Source organism: Adiantum capillus-veneris, chromosome 25 (assembly GCF_014529385.1).
Source record: "Adiantum capillus-veneris isolate H3 chromosome 25, ASM1452938v2, whole genome shotgun sequence".
Lineage (NCBI taxonomy): Eukaryota > Viridiplantae > Streptophyta > Polypodiopsida > Polypodiales > Pteridaceae > Adiantum > Adiantum capillus-veneris.
In genome coordinates, this window is record NC_140955.1 from 82,198,096 (window position 1) to 82,210,303 (window position 12,208).

At 42.3% G+C, this 12,208-nt stretch overlaps 1 non-coding gene across 1 annotated transcript; it reads right to left on the bottom strand.

The window, feature by feature from the left end:
• Positions 1 to 2,112: 2,112 nt before the first annotated feature.
• On the bottom strand, positions 2,113 to 2,274 carry LOC147425179 (U1 spliceosomal RNA). Its single transcript, XR_015186504.1, has one exon. It is a non-coding gene; the product is annotated as a U1 spliceosomal RNA (small nuclear RNA).
• Between the last annotated feature and the right edge of the window lie 9,934 nt (positions 2,275 to 12,208).

The window sequence follows — 12,208 nt, forward strand, 5'->3', positions numbered from 1 at the left end:
ATGCCCTAAATGGATAGACCCCTGGTACATGCACAACTGCTACTCCTACTGCCATCTTCTCTTGCACATGAGACCAGTGACTTGGCCTTAGATCGACAACCACCCCCAAGCATCCTGAGAGAACAAGATGCATTTCCTACTGGTAGCTAGCTAGACCGATCTAGAAGAAGAGAATTTTAGCGTCATAGGAAACTATCCCAAAAGACCTTAAAGATCTATCTGACGAGGAGAGTTGAACTCAAGTCCTGTTATTCAAGAGGGAAATGGCATAACCAACCTACCACACCAAGGGCATCATGTGATCTTGCCTTGAATGTGTCTTGAAGTCTTCGCCCCTCGTCTACATAGCTAGCCACTGCCCCTGCCCACTACATAGTGCCGTAGGCTGGATGCCCGACCCAAACATCAAGCCCCACGACCTAATAAATAGAAGAAAAAGTGGAAAAATGTGGAGAAGGGCCTAGGCAACATTTGGAAGCACCGGGAAGGTAGGATAAACATCCACCAGGCCTCTAGGAAGCTACATGACCATGGATAGAGCCAAAACCGTAAGAATCTCCTCCACTCAACCGAGTCATGAGTCGTGACGACAGCTTCTGTAGTCCGAAGGGCTACAAGCATGCATGTGGGTATATCTTAGAATAGCCGAGGACTCTAAACTCTTCCCACCAAGAAGTACTGTGGATTATCTTCCGGGTATTCATCACCGAGGAAATAATTGATGTTCTTACTTTCAAGCAAGGCAAAGTGTATGTGCCTTACAGGCTTGCCTATCTCTTGTGCAATTTACTTTTGAGTATCCTTTTTCATGTAATGCAAGGCACCTTGGCATATACTAAAAAAAAACACATAATGGACTATTGAAGACGTGTTACGTGCACGTCTTTAGGCGTCGAATGGATTGGAAAAAGTATCTCGTGGAAATTGAATTGCCTTATAGCAGTGCGCATAGTGGTGATAGTCTGTAATGATTGTCTACAAGCTATGCAGAAAATGCTCGCGATTGTGAAGGAAAGCCTAAAGGCTGCATAGGATCGTGCAAGCTATTTTTGTTTACAAGCATAGGCAGCGTGGAGGGCTGGAAAAGCAAGCATGTGGGCCTCATGTTCGGCCTCTTTTTCCTCTTCTTCATCTACTAAGAAGCTTGAAGGCACATCATTATCATGATCGATGGCGACATCTAGACCTTGGGCTCAGGAACAGTGTGGTATGAGCCCACCGCATCAGCGACCCTCCCCCTCCTTTGCTGCCTTGGAAGAGCCAGCTGAACTGAAATATCCCACTGGCTATGGAGAGTGTGAATATATATCCCGTTGCCAAACGTGGATTTGCGCTTCCATCCCTTTTTCTGGATTTGCGCTTGCATCGTGTATTGCTACTTCCAGCAAGTTGGTATTGCTTGAGGAGGAGTGTATATTTTGGAGCTCATGGCATACTATAACAAAACATACAATACCTTACAAAGAGTGAAGTGAAGTTTTCTAGTTGGACATTTATTTCTAGCTGTACATAGCATTCATTGCCTTCAACTACAATTGGTGCCCAGCACGTCCAAGAACATCAATCATGCATGTGCAACAATCTACGCTACCGTTCACTATCAATATGTCCTAGAACATCAACCATGCACGTGCAAAAACGGTACGCCCACAGAGACTTGAGATATACTCTTCTTCACCTTTATTGCTTGCTCTCCCGGGGACAACTGTCTATAGTAGAACCTCATAGTGGTCATGTGAAGACCTGTGTTGCAGATCAACAAATGCTGGAGAGAATTTGCAATGACGGGCGCCCAAAAAACAGATGAGACATCAGCCAGGACCTTGAGACTCTGATCTGATCGCTCCAACTAACGCTCCTCAGCAGCAGCTGCGCACAAGAGATCAACAACACCACAGCGGAGTCAGCGAGACTCTCTCCAGAGAAGGAGACTGAGACTGCCCTGCCCGGCAACAGAGAGAGACGGATGAGGAAGTCAAACATCCAATGAACTGTCCCATCAGATTTTCTGATCGTTCCAACTGTACAGACAGCGCACACAGGCCTGCAATACCTAGACAGCAAGACCAACAAATCGTGATCGCCTCTTATCAGTTGGAGGTTGAGATTGGAATGGGGGCCGCGCGAACGCGAGCCCCCGCTGCCACAAATTATGACGTGCACTCTCCCTCAGAGGGGAGATGCTAGGGTGCGGCCCGTCCGCAGTGCAATGGAGAGGCCGACCCTAGGCCATCGGCCTTCCTGATCACCGATTGACCCCGCCCAGGTAAGTATGACTTCACCTGCCACCCACGTCCCCTCTTATACCAACGCACCTCGCCGGTAGCGCCGATGGGATAACTCAATTTTCATACCCAATGAATATGTCATCTCTATCATCCACATCCAAGAGTGTTGTGATGATGGCATTCCTCGCTCGCAAATCAAAACCTTGCTTTGATGCCACTTTCATTGTGGCATGAGTATATGCGTTTACCTCATTTTCATCAACTGTAGAAGGTGTTGTCCATCAATGCGTGCCAATTCAAGAAATTGATGAAATCCCATCATGCCGATTTGAACAATTCAACCAATCCAATTGTATCTTTTGAACTTATATCTTTTCTTCTTCTTCTTCTGTATATGATTTCCAAGGGCGTTGGTTTGGTCGAGGATTGCGAGTGGGCATTACCTCCAGTAAAGCAAAGGCTTGAATATGAAAGCTTAGACTTTAAAATAATTTAAAACAGAAGCTTGTTAACAGCCTTCAATAATAGAGTCAACATGCAAGCATGGCAAGAGGTGCTCCTTTGTGTGACTTTTGCTCAATCATCTAGCAAGGTTACGAGTGCAGCCTTCTCGCTAGGTGGATAGCATATTTAAGCTCACAAACCGCAAAGCTTCTAAATTCTTGGAAGTAGATGTCGCTTTGTGTACCCGTAACATTATGCATGCCAATCTAGCGATGGCAGTTCATCGAGAAAGAAATACGTGTAGGAGAACTCGTACTGGGGCTGCTTACCAAGGAAGAGAGAGAGTGTACATCATATGTCAGAGAGAGAGAGAGAGAGAGAGAGTTTATTTATTTATTTAATGCATAGTACTATCTTCAGCATTAATGCAAATTATAAAATCTTTATGACTTTTATATGATTCTTGCAGTATTCGAATTGTAGAGAATTTGAAAATGCATACAACAAAAATACAAATCAAAATAATAAGTATTACTATCTTCGGTTTGCATCCTTAGGAGGAGGACCCAAACACTCGACTCTCGAATGTGCCAATCAGAAGTTCGCCTTTTCTCTACGCTCATACTAAATGCTACTATGCCAAATCTCTTTTACAAAATCACCTCAGCATTGACATCTTCATCATTCATCGTTGTGGGGTTCTTCAATCTTTGATCTTCTTAGTAAAATTTGAATTAAAAACTTTAGATTGACCTTGACCATCCTTACGCTAGCTTCTCAGTTGTTGACCGAGTTTATATGTATGCATTGGCATTTCTTGCAAATCAAAAACCTTAATCTGATGCCACTGTTATAAACACGAGAAATTGCCATCACTACTCAAATACACACTTGGACATATAATTTCCCTTTTGCATAAACCCATGAGCATGAGTGTGTGTGTGTGTGTGTGTGTGTGTGTGTGTGTGTGTGTGTGTGTGTGTGTGTGTGTGTGTGTGTGTGAGAGAGAGAGAGAGAGAGAGAGAGAGGGAGAGAGAGATGGATGTTGACGAAGAAAGAAATATGTTTAGGAGAACTCGTATTGAAGCTGCTTTTCTAGGAAGAGAGAGAGAGAGAGAGAGAGAGAGAGAGAGAGAGAGAGAGAGAGAGAGATGCTAGACTTGGCAAAGAAAGAGGTGTTTCAATCACTTTCACAAATATTTTCTCATCAAGAGTTATTCTGCTTCTTTTGCTTCATAACAAAAGTATTTTTCTTGTTTTGTTTATAGTTATGTATTGATTGATTGATTTGTTTAATGCATAGTACTATATTCATCATTAATTTATTGACCCCACCCAGGTAAGTTCGCCTTCCTCTCGCACCCATGTCCCCTCTTATGCCAACACCCGTTGCCGGTAGTAGAATAAGAGAATTTTAACGTCATAGTAGGAAACTATCCTGAGAGAGAGAGAGAGAGAGAGAGAGAGAGAGAGAGAGAGAGAGAGAGAGAGACTCGTACCCTGAGGCACATGGATATACTCCATAGCCCAAGACTTAGTATAAGAGAAGGGAAAGAAAAAATTTACAAAATTTCACACATCAATGGCTTAAAATCCTACCCCCAAGGTACACGACAAGCAAGCATGTGGGTATATCTTAGAATAGCCAAGGAATCTAAAACTCTTCCCACCAAGAAGTACTTAGCATATTATGGGTATGTTCTAAAACCTAAAACCTAGAGAAGATAAAGGCAGATCCTATAAGCTGGACCTACTTCACACCTTCCATTCATCAAATGTTCTACAACAATCAATCAAAGGAATTTTTGGGAAAGATGGAAGATGAATACACTATTCCTCTCAAGGAACTTCCTAACTTGGATGATACTAGTAACTACACGATTCCCTTATTCATCATTAAGGAGATCCTTGATGTTCTTAATGTCAAGCAAAGAAAAGTGTGTGTGCCTTATAGATTTGGCTACCCATTGTGCAATTTACTTTGAATATGCTAGTACATGTAGTGCAATACACCTTTACGTATATGAAACTTTGGCCTTGGTAAGTAGGTACTTTTATTGGCCACACATGAAAGCTTTTGTTGAGAGCTATGTGTGGGATTGTGCGCAGTATGCGCTTCATAATGCTCAATGTGAGACATGGGTAGGATTCTTTATGGAGTTTGTAATAAGACTGTCGTGTACTATTAGAGGAGGATTGATCGTGGCCACTCGATACCCATGGCAAGATTCATAACTACTGGGAACACAATGTAGAGTCACGCATAAGCTTAACTCTTTTTGGAATACTTGTAGTAGCTCTATAGTTTTTCTTGAGGTGTTTGATACTCATGATGGAATGGAGCTGCCTTTTTATTTCCAGCAAACGGTTGTTCCATGATTGGAAATATAGTCATGCATGTCATCCTTAGAGCACGTGAAGACTACTAGATAAATAAAACACGCAATTAACGATTGAAAACAGGTTACGTGAATGTCTTTAGTCATCAATGTAAGGCTCCTAGGGGGGTCACGGACCCAGGCCAAGGGCCAGCTACCTAAGTGTGGACAGGGGAAATCCGAATACGCAGGGCCAAGGGCCTATCTAAAGGGTGGTTGGGCAGAGGTATTCTCATGGCAGCCCCTAGGCCTTCATACTGATATCAGAGCTTCGGAGGTCGTGGACCTATTTTTAGAAGGGAGCCTGCCTTGTGCATGTGCATGTGCATGTTGATCATGTGGTAGATGTGAGAGAAAACGAAAGGCGTGGGAGAAGGACTCTTGCGAGGCGGGGAGCTTGAAGCGGGACAGCAGGCTTGTGAAGAGCGCTTGAGAGGGAGGAGGCTCGGGTAGACTGGCACAAAAACGGGCGCAAAGGATCTTGGTGGGTTCACGTCGTGCAAGGGAACAAAATGCACCATAAGTGTGAGCACCGAGAAGCTATACACAGAGCGCTAGTTCTCTCTCTCTCTCTCTCTCTCTCTCTCTCTCTCTCTCTCTCTCTCTCTCTCACACACACACACACACACACACACACACACACACACACACACACACACAGCCTTATTTTCACATTAAGGCCCTAAGGCCAAAGGCCTTGGGCACTTAATTTTATCAAGGGAGGGTGCTCATGCCCCCCTCCCTACTCTCTTGGACATCCCCTTCAAGGTTCAACACGAGACCCAAGGAAAAAACCATCAAGAGCATACAGCGTTGTCGAGGTGTCCAACGTAAAGCAATTCAGTTGATTTTTTCGTAAACTCAAAAAATTTATCAAGAATCGAAGTACATACACCTTTTACAAGGTATAAGATCCGTTTGGACAACGACTAAAAGCGACTTGGAGATTTCAAACATTCAAGAGTCCAAGCACGGCTTTGTTTTTTCAGCAACCATACAAGAAGAAAACTATAAGAACCAACTTGAGCATGCCATCAACAAAATTCTCACAAAGAGTTGAAAGTTCTCTATACATGAAGATTAAAAATCAAGCATAGTAGGAGACGATTCAAGCCTTACTTTCCTTTTAAAGAAGGTAGAATTGTTCGGAAGGTATCGGCTTCCACTGAATAAGATACACTCATTTTTTATTATGTATTTGACTTTTTATGTTGCTTACATTTTGGGCAAGCAAAGCTATGTAAGTTATGCTTTCTCATACTACACAATGATTCAAAATATTTCAGCAGCATATCTCAATGGCTACCTAGCATGGTAGATATTGCAAATGCTTCTACTATAGTTGACACACAATATTTTGTGTTGCGTGGATGATGAAAGATAAGATTGTGCTTATAGCCCGTCTGTAATGAAATTTGCCTATTCAATTTGAGAGTAGCGGAATTTAATGAGAGTACTTTCAAGAAATGATTTTGTGAGCATAGCGGGTTGACATAATTGAAGATAGCAACATAATCATAGCAATTAGTTAACTGGCATAGACAATACTTTTGCAAGAGAGAGAATTTAGAGAACATGACAACAGTTGAGGACCGGATTTATGTGGAGCCGGTCCCCCCTCCAATAGGCATTTGTATTATGATTCCTCCCATAAAGAGAGACTTGTTACAATACATTCTTTGTGTTCCTTGTGACCTAGATAAGCAATGAAGATGGAAAGCTTCATGCATCACCATCATAGCATAACCTAAACTTGAAGAAAGCTTTAACTATACCAAGCCTCAGTCCCAAGACCTCAAACACCTTCGAAGGTGGAGAGAGCTAGCAGGGAATGAGGGTAGGGAAGAGGAAGAAGAAACATTTCATACGAGAAAGAGCTAGTTCCTCACTTATCATAACTCTTGTGCTAGCATACATAATAGCATAGTAATGAAGAAGAACTCCATAGCCAAGAGTGTTGGTGTAGGCTCTCAACCTCTACTTGCTTGGAGAAAGAGAGGGAGCTCTTGCACTTTGCATAGTACACAATGAGAGTGTTTGTGAGTGTGTGTGGGTGAGTATACCCCCTAAGCACCCCCCTAGCTTGCTTGGGTCGACCCCCCCTTGTAGCTCATGCTTGAAGCTCATTGGACCCTTCTCGCTAGGTGGATAGCATATTTAAGCTCACAAACCGCAAAGCTTCTAAATTCTTGGAAGTAGATGTCGCTTTGTGTACCCGTAACATTATGCATGCCAATCTAGCGATGGCAGTTCATCAAGAAAGAAATACGTGTAGGAGAACTCGTACTGGGGCTGCTTACCAAGGAAGAGAGAGAGTGTACATCATATGTCAGAGAGAGAGAGAGAGAGAGTTTATTTATTTATTTAATGCATAGTACTATCTTCAGCATTAATGCAAATTATAAAATCTTTATGACTTTTATATGATTCTTGCAGTATTCGAATTGTAGAGAATTTGAAAATGCATACAATAAAAATACAAATCAAAATAATAAGTATTACTATCTTCGGTTTGCAATCCTTAGGAAGGAGACCCAAACACTCGACTCTCGATGTTCCAATTAGAAGTTCCGCTCTTCTCTTCTACGCTCATACTAAATGCTACTATGCCAAATCTCTTTTACAAAATCACCTCAGCAATGACATCTTCATCATTCATCGTTGTGGGGTTTCTTCAATCTTTGATCTTCTTAGTAAAATTTGAAATTAAAAACTTTAGATTGACCTTGACCCATCCTTACGCTAGCTTCTCAGATGTTGACCGAGTTTATATGTATGCATTGGCATTTCTTGCAAATCAAAAACCTTAATCTGATGCCACTGTTATAAACACGAGAAATTGCCATCGCTACTCAAATACACACTTGGACATATAATTTCCCTTTTGCATAAACCCATGAGCATGAGTGTGTGTGTGTGTGTGTGTGTGTGTGAGAGAGAGAGAGAGAGAGAGAGAGAGGGAAGAGGAAGAAGAAACATTTCATACGAGAAAGAGCTAGTTCCTCACTTATCATAACTCTTGTGCTAGCATACATAATAGCATAGTAATGAAGAAGAAATAGATGTCAAGCTCAAGCATTGAAGCATGGCTCTTCGATGGATTTGCACTCCATAGCCAAGAGTGTTGGTGTAGGCTCTCAACCTCTACTTGCTTGGAGAAAGAGAGGGAGCTCTTGCACTTTGCATGGTACACAATGAGAGTGTTTGTGAGTGTGTGTGGGTGAGTATACCCCCTAAGCACCCCCCTAGCTTGCTTGGGTCGACCCCCCCTTGTAGCTCATGCTTGAAGCTCATTGGACCCCTCCAGGCCTAGCCAATCACAAGCAGAAGCCATTACAAGCAACAGGGATAGCCTTGAGACAAGTGTCCCCCTTTCCCCTTTGAGAGAGAGGACTTGATAAATGCAAAATCAATTAATTAAATATCCTTTATTATCATTGGACCCCTTGGGTGGCCAACCAATAGGTTTCAGGCACACCATGAGGAGGAACTTGACAAGTGTCCTTGCTGCCTCTTCAAGCTAGGGCTTCCCTTGTGTGTGTGTGTGTGTGTTCTCTCTCATCCCCCCCCCCCCTTGTAGGCTCGCCCCCCTCCTTGTAGGGATCTTTTTGACTTTGGATGAGCAAGCCCCTTAGTCATCAAGCATGACTAAGCACTTGAAGTAGGGGGTGTTCCCACAAGCATCTCAAGCAAGCTTCTCAAAGCACTTCAAGCACCTTAATCATGCACCAAGTCAAGCACCTCAAGCATCTTAATCAAGCACCTCAAGCAGGACAAGCACCTCAAGCACGACAAGCACCTCGAGTTTGGGCCGGGTTCCCACCTCAAGCTCAACCCTAGCTTACCTAAGGTCAAAGGACTTTTACACATATTATTGGAGGTCTTCAATGAAGCTAACCCTAAGGTCTTATGCTCCATTGGTTAGCCTTGCTCTTGATAGACCATCTCCCATTTGGGCCCCTTTACTATTGGCCCCGTGTTGAGATAGATCTATAAGCACATATCTATATCTTAACACTTGTTCCCGTTTATTCTCCCACATTAAGTGATCAATTTAATATGAGAAAATCATTTGGGTTGGTTAGATATTAGATTTTATGACATTACCTCTCTCTTGAAATCATAGTCGTCCTCGACTATGAGGTAGAAGAGATAAAGCCTTAGTCATTAGTCAATCGTACTTAGCGGGTAGAGGATCCCTTTTTTACCCTACGACATCTTTCCAAGATGGATGACTAATCCATTTGGTGCTTGGGAGACATAGCTGCCGCAAGCATGTCTGCTCTTTAGTCCATTTCATTATCCCAAAGTAGAGTGACAAATTCTACTTGGTGTTTTCGAGAGATGTCGTCATCACAAACATGATTCTAAGCATGCATACTAGTTAAATTTGTGCACAATTAAAAAGAGGACTAGTCTTATAAGACAAAAACATGAGTCATTTAAAAGAAATTTGTACATTTGCTTACTCTAATGTAGCATTGTAAGCATTGACAAGGTTCATACTATCCTTAAGTTGTACTCCTTGCATCCATCTAGCATCTTCAAAAGGATAATTTTTGAACTTAATAAGATACCGTCGGATTATCTTACCATGTCGTAGTACCTTGTCTTCATGCCAAAGGACAGCTTCGGGTTGTAGCACCTCTTCTTGGTCTTCAACTTCGGGAGGGTCTTCAATAATTGGTTCAGTTGGTGGCTCTCCTTTGTAGGGCTTAAGTAGGCTTACATGAAAGGCATTGTGTATAAGCCAATGGTTGGGCAACTTGAGTTGATAAGCCGTCTCATTGATGGGCTTCAAGATTTGGAAAGGACCATAGTATCTTTTTGCTAATTTAGCATAATACTTTTGATGGCCCGGGTGATTTTTGCCCGTCGTTTGCCTTAATCGAGCCTTAGGAAACTTGAGTAAGACCCAATCATTTTCTTTGAACATTAAGGCTCTTCTGTGCTTATCAGTAGCAGCTTTTTGCCTTTGTTGAGAGATGGCTATAGCCTCCTTAATCTTTTGAAAAGATTCTTGTAGGTCACGGCTATACTCATCGGCGGCAAAGATCTTCCCATGTACTTCGAGTAGCAAGGGACTTTTAGGTCTTCCCTCTATGATCTCGAAAGGTCCTTTCCCCGTAGAAGTATGGATAGTATTATTGTAGACATACTCTACTAGAGGTAAATACTTTTCCCATTGTGAGCGTTGATCTACTTCGGTAACATAAGTCTTGAGTAGATCGAGTATCGTAAGATTGGCTATCTCACTTTGGCCATCCGTTTGTGGGTGATAGGCCGAAGAGAAATTCAATCTTGTTCCTAGATTTTCAAAGAGACCTTTCCAGAAATTACTGGTGATTCTAGGATCTCTATCTGACACGATGGATGTGGGTAATCCATGGTGCTTAAAAATCTGAGATATGAAGAGAGTTGCCATTTGATGTGCCTTAATAGTCTTTTTGACAGGAATAAAATGTGCTTGCTTGCTAAACCTGTCGACTATTGTCCATATTCCTGTATTCCCATGGATAGACTTGGGTAATCCAAAGATGAAATCCATGGATATACTCTCCCATGGTGAATTTGGAATAGGCAATGGCTGGAGTAATCCAGGTTGCTTCCCTCTATCATACTTGGTCTTTTGGCATACTACACATTTTGAAACATACTCTTGTATGTCCACTTTCATGGTAGGCCAATAGAAATACGTCTCTAGTCCTCGGAGAGTAGGTTGAATACCTCTATGCCCTGCATATGGAGGAGCATGGGATTCATACATAACCTTCTCACGAAGGGAATGGGTAACACATAGCCTATTGCCGTGGAGAAGATAACCATCCTGCAAGGTGAATGGTTCCTCTTTCTTCCCCAAAGCAAGGGCTGACATTATGTCTCTAAATTCAAGGTCATTAGCATACTCATCTATCATAGAGGATAGATCATTGTGAGTAGCTATAGACACCGCATTAACTTTTGGTCGTCGTGAAAGTGCATCGGCAACTTGATTGTGCTTACCAGCTATGTGAGCAATATGGAAATTAAATTGCGAAAGAAAATTTTCCCACCTCATTTGTTTGTCGGAAAGCCTGGTTTGCGTCATGAAATACTTGAGACTTTGGTGGTCGGTTCGTAGGATAAATGGAGTCCCCAATAGGTAGTGCTTCCATGTGTCTAGGGCATGTAGAACAGCTAAAAGCTCTTTCTCAGAAATTCCCAAGACTTGTTCATCACTATTGAGCCTTCGGCTCTCATATGCTATGGCATGCCCTTCTTGAAGCAAAACCGCTCCAAGGCAATCACCACAGGCATCACATTGGACCTCAAATGGCTTTGAGAGATCCGGAAGCACGAGGACTGGTTGGGAAGTAAGCTTCTCTTTGAGTTTTTCAAAAGGATTTTGCTCCTTAGCAGTCCATACAAACTTAACGTTCTTCTTTGTTAAGTCGTGTAGTGGTCCTGCTACATGAGAGAATTTTGCTATGAAGCGTCTATAGTATGCACACATACCAATAAAGCTTCTTAGCTCATGTAGATTCCTTGGGTTAGGCCATGATTTTATTACCTCTAACTTTGATGGATCCATACGAATACCATCGTGAGAGATAATATGACCTAGATATTGAATCTCTTGAAGGAAGAATTCACTTTTCTTTTGGTTGAGAAAAAGTTTGTTCTCCCTCAAGGCTTGAAAAATCACTTGGAGATGTTGCTTATGTTCCTCCAAAGACTTGGAGTAGATGATGATATCATCAAAGAACACTCCAGTGAATTTACGATATGGTCTAAAAATTTTCTCCATGAGACGATTGAAAGTAGCTGGTGCATTAGTCAAGCCAAAAGACATGACTCGATATTCATAAAGACCAAATGTTGTGCGAAATGCGGTCTTTAGGATATCTTCATCCACTATCCTTATTTGATGATAGCCACTCTTAAGGTCAATCCTACTGAAGTAGGTAGAGCCTTGTAGCTTATCAAACAGATCTTCTACCCGAGGCACGGGAAATCTGTTTTTGATAGTGATATGGTTTAGTGCTCGATAGTCCACACACATACGGTATGTACCATCTTTCTTTTGCACTAAAAGGACTGGAGAACAAAAGGGAGAGGAACTAGGCCTCACCATCCCTTTGTCTACCAATTCCTGTACTTGCCTCATAATCTCCTCTT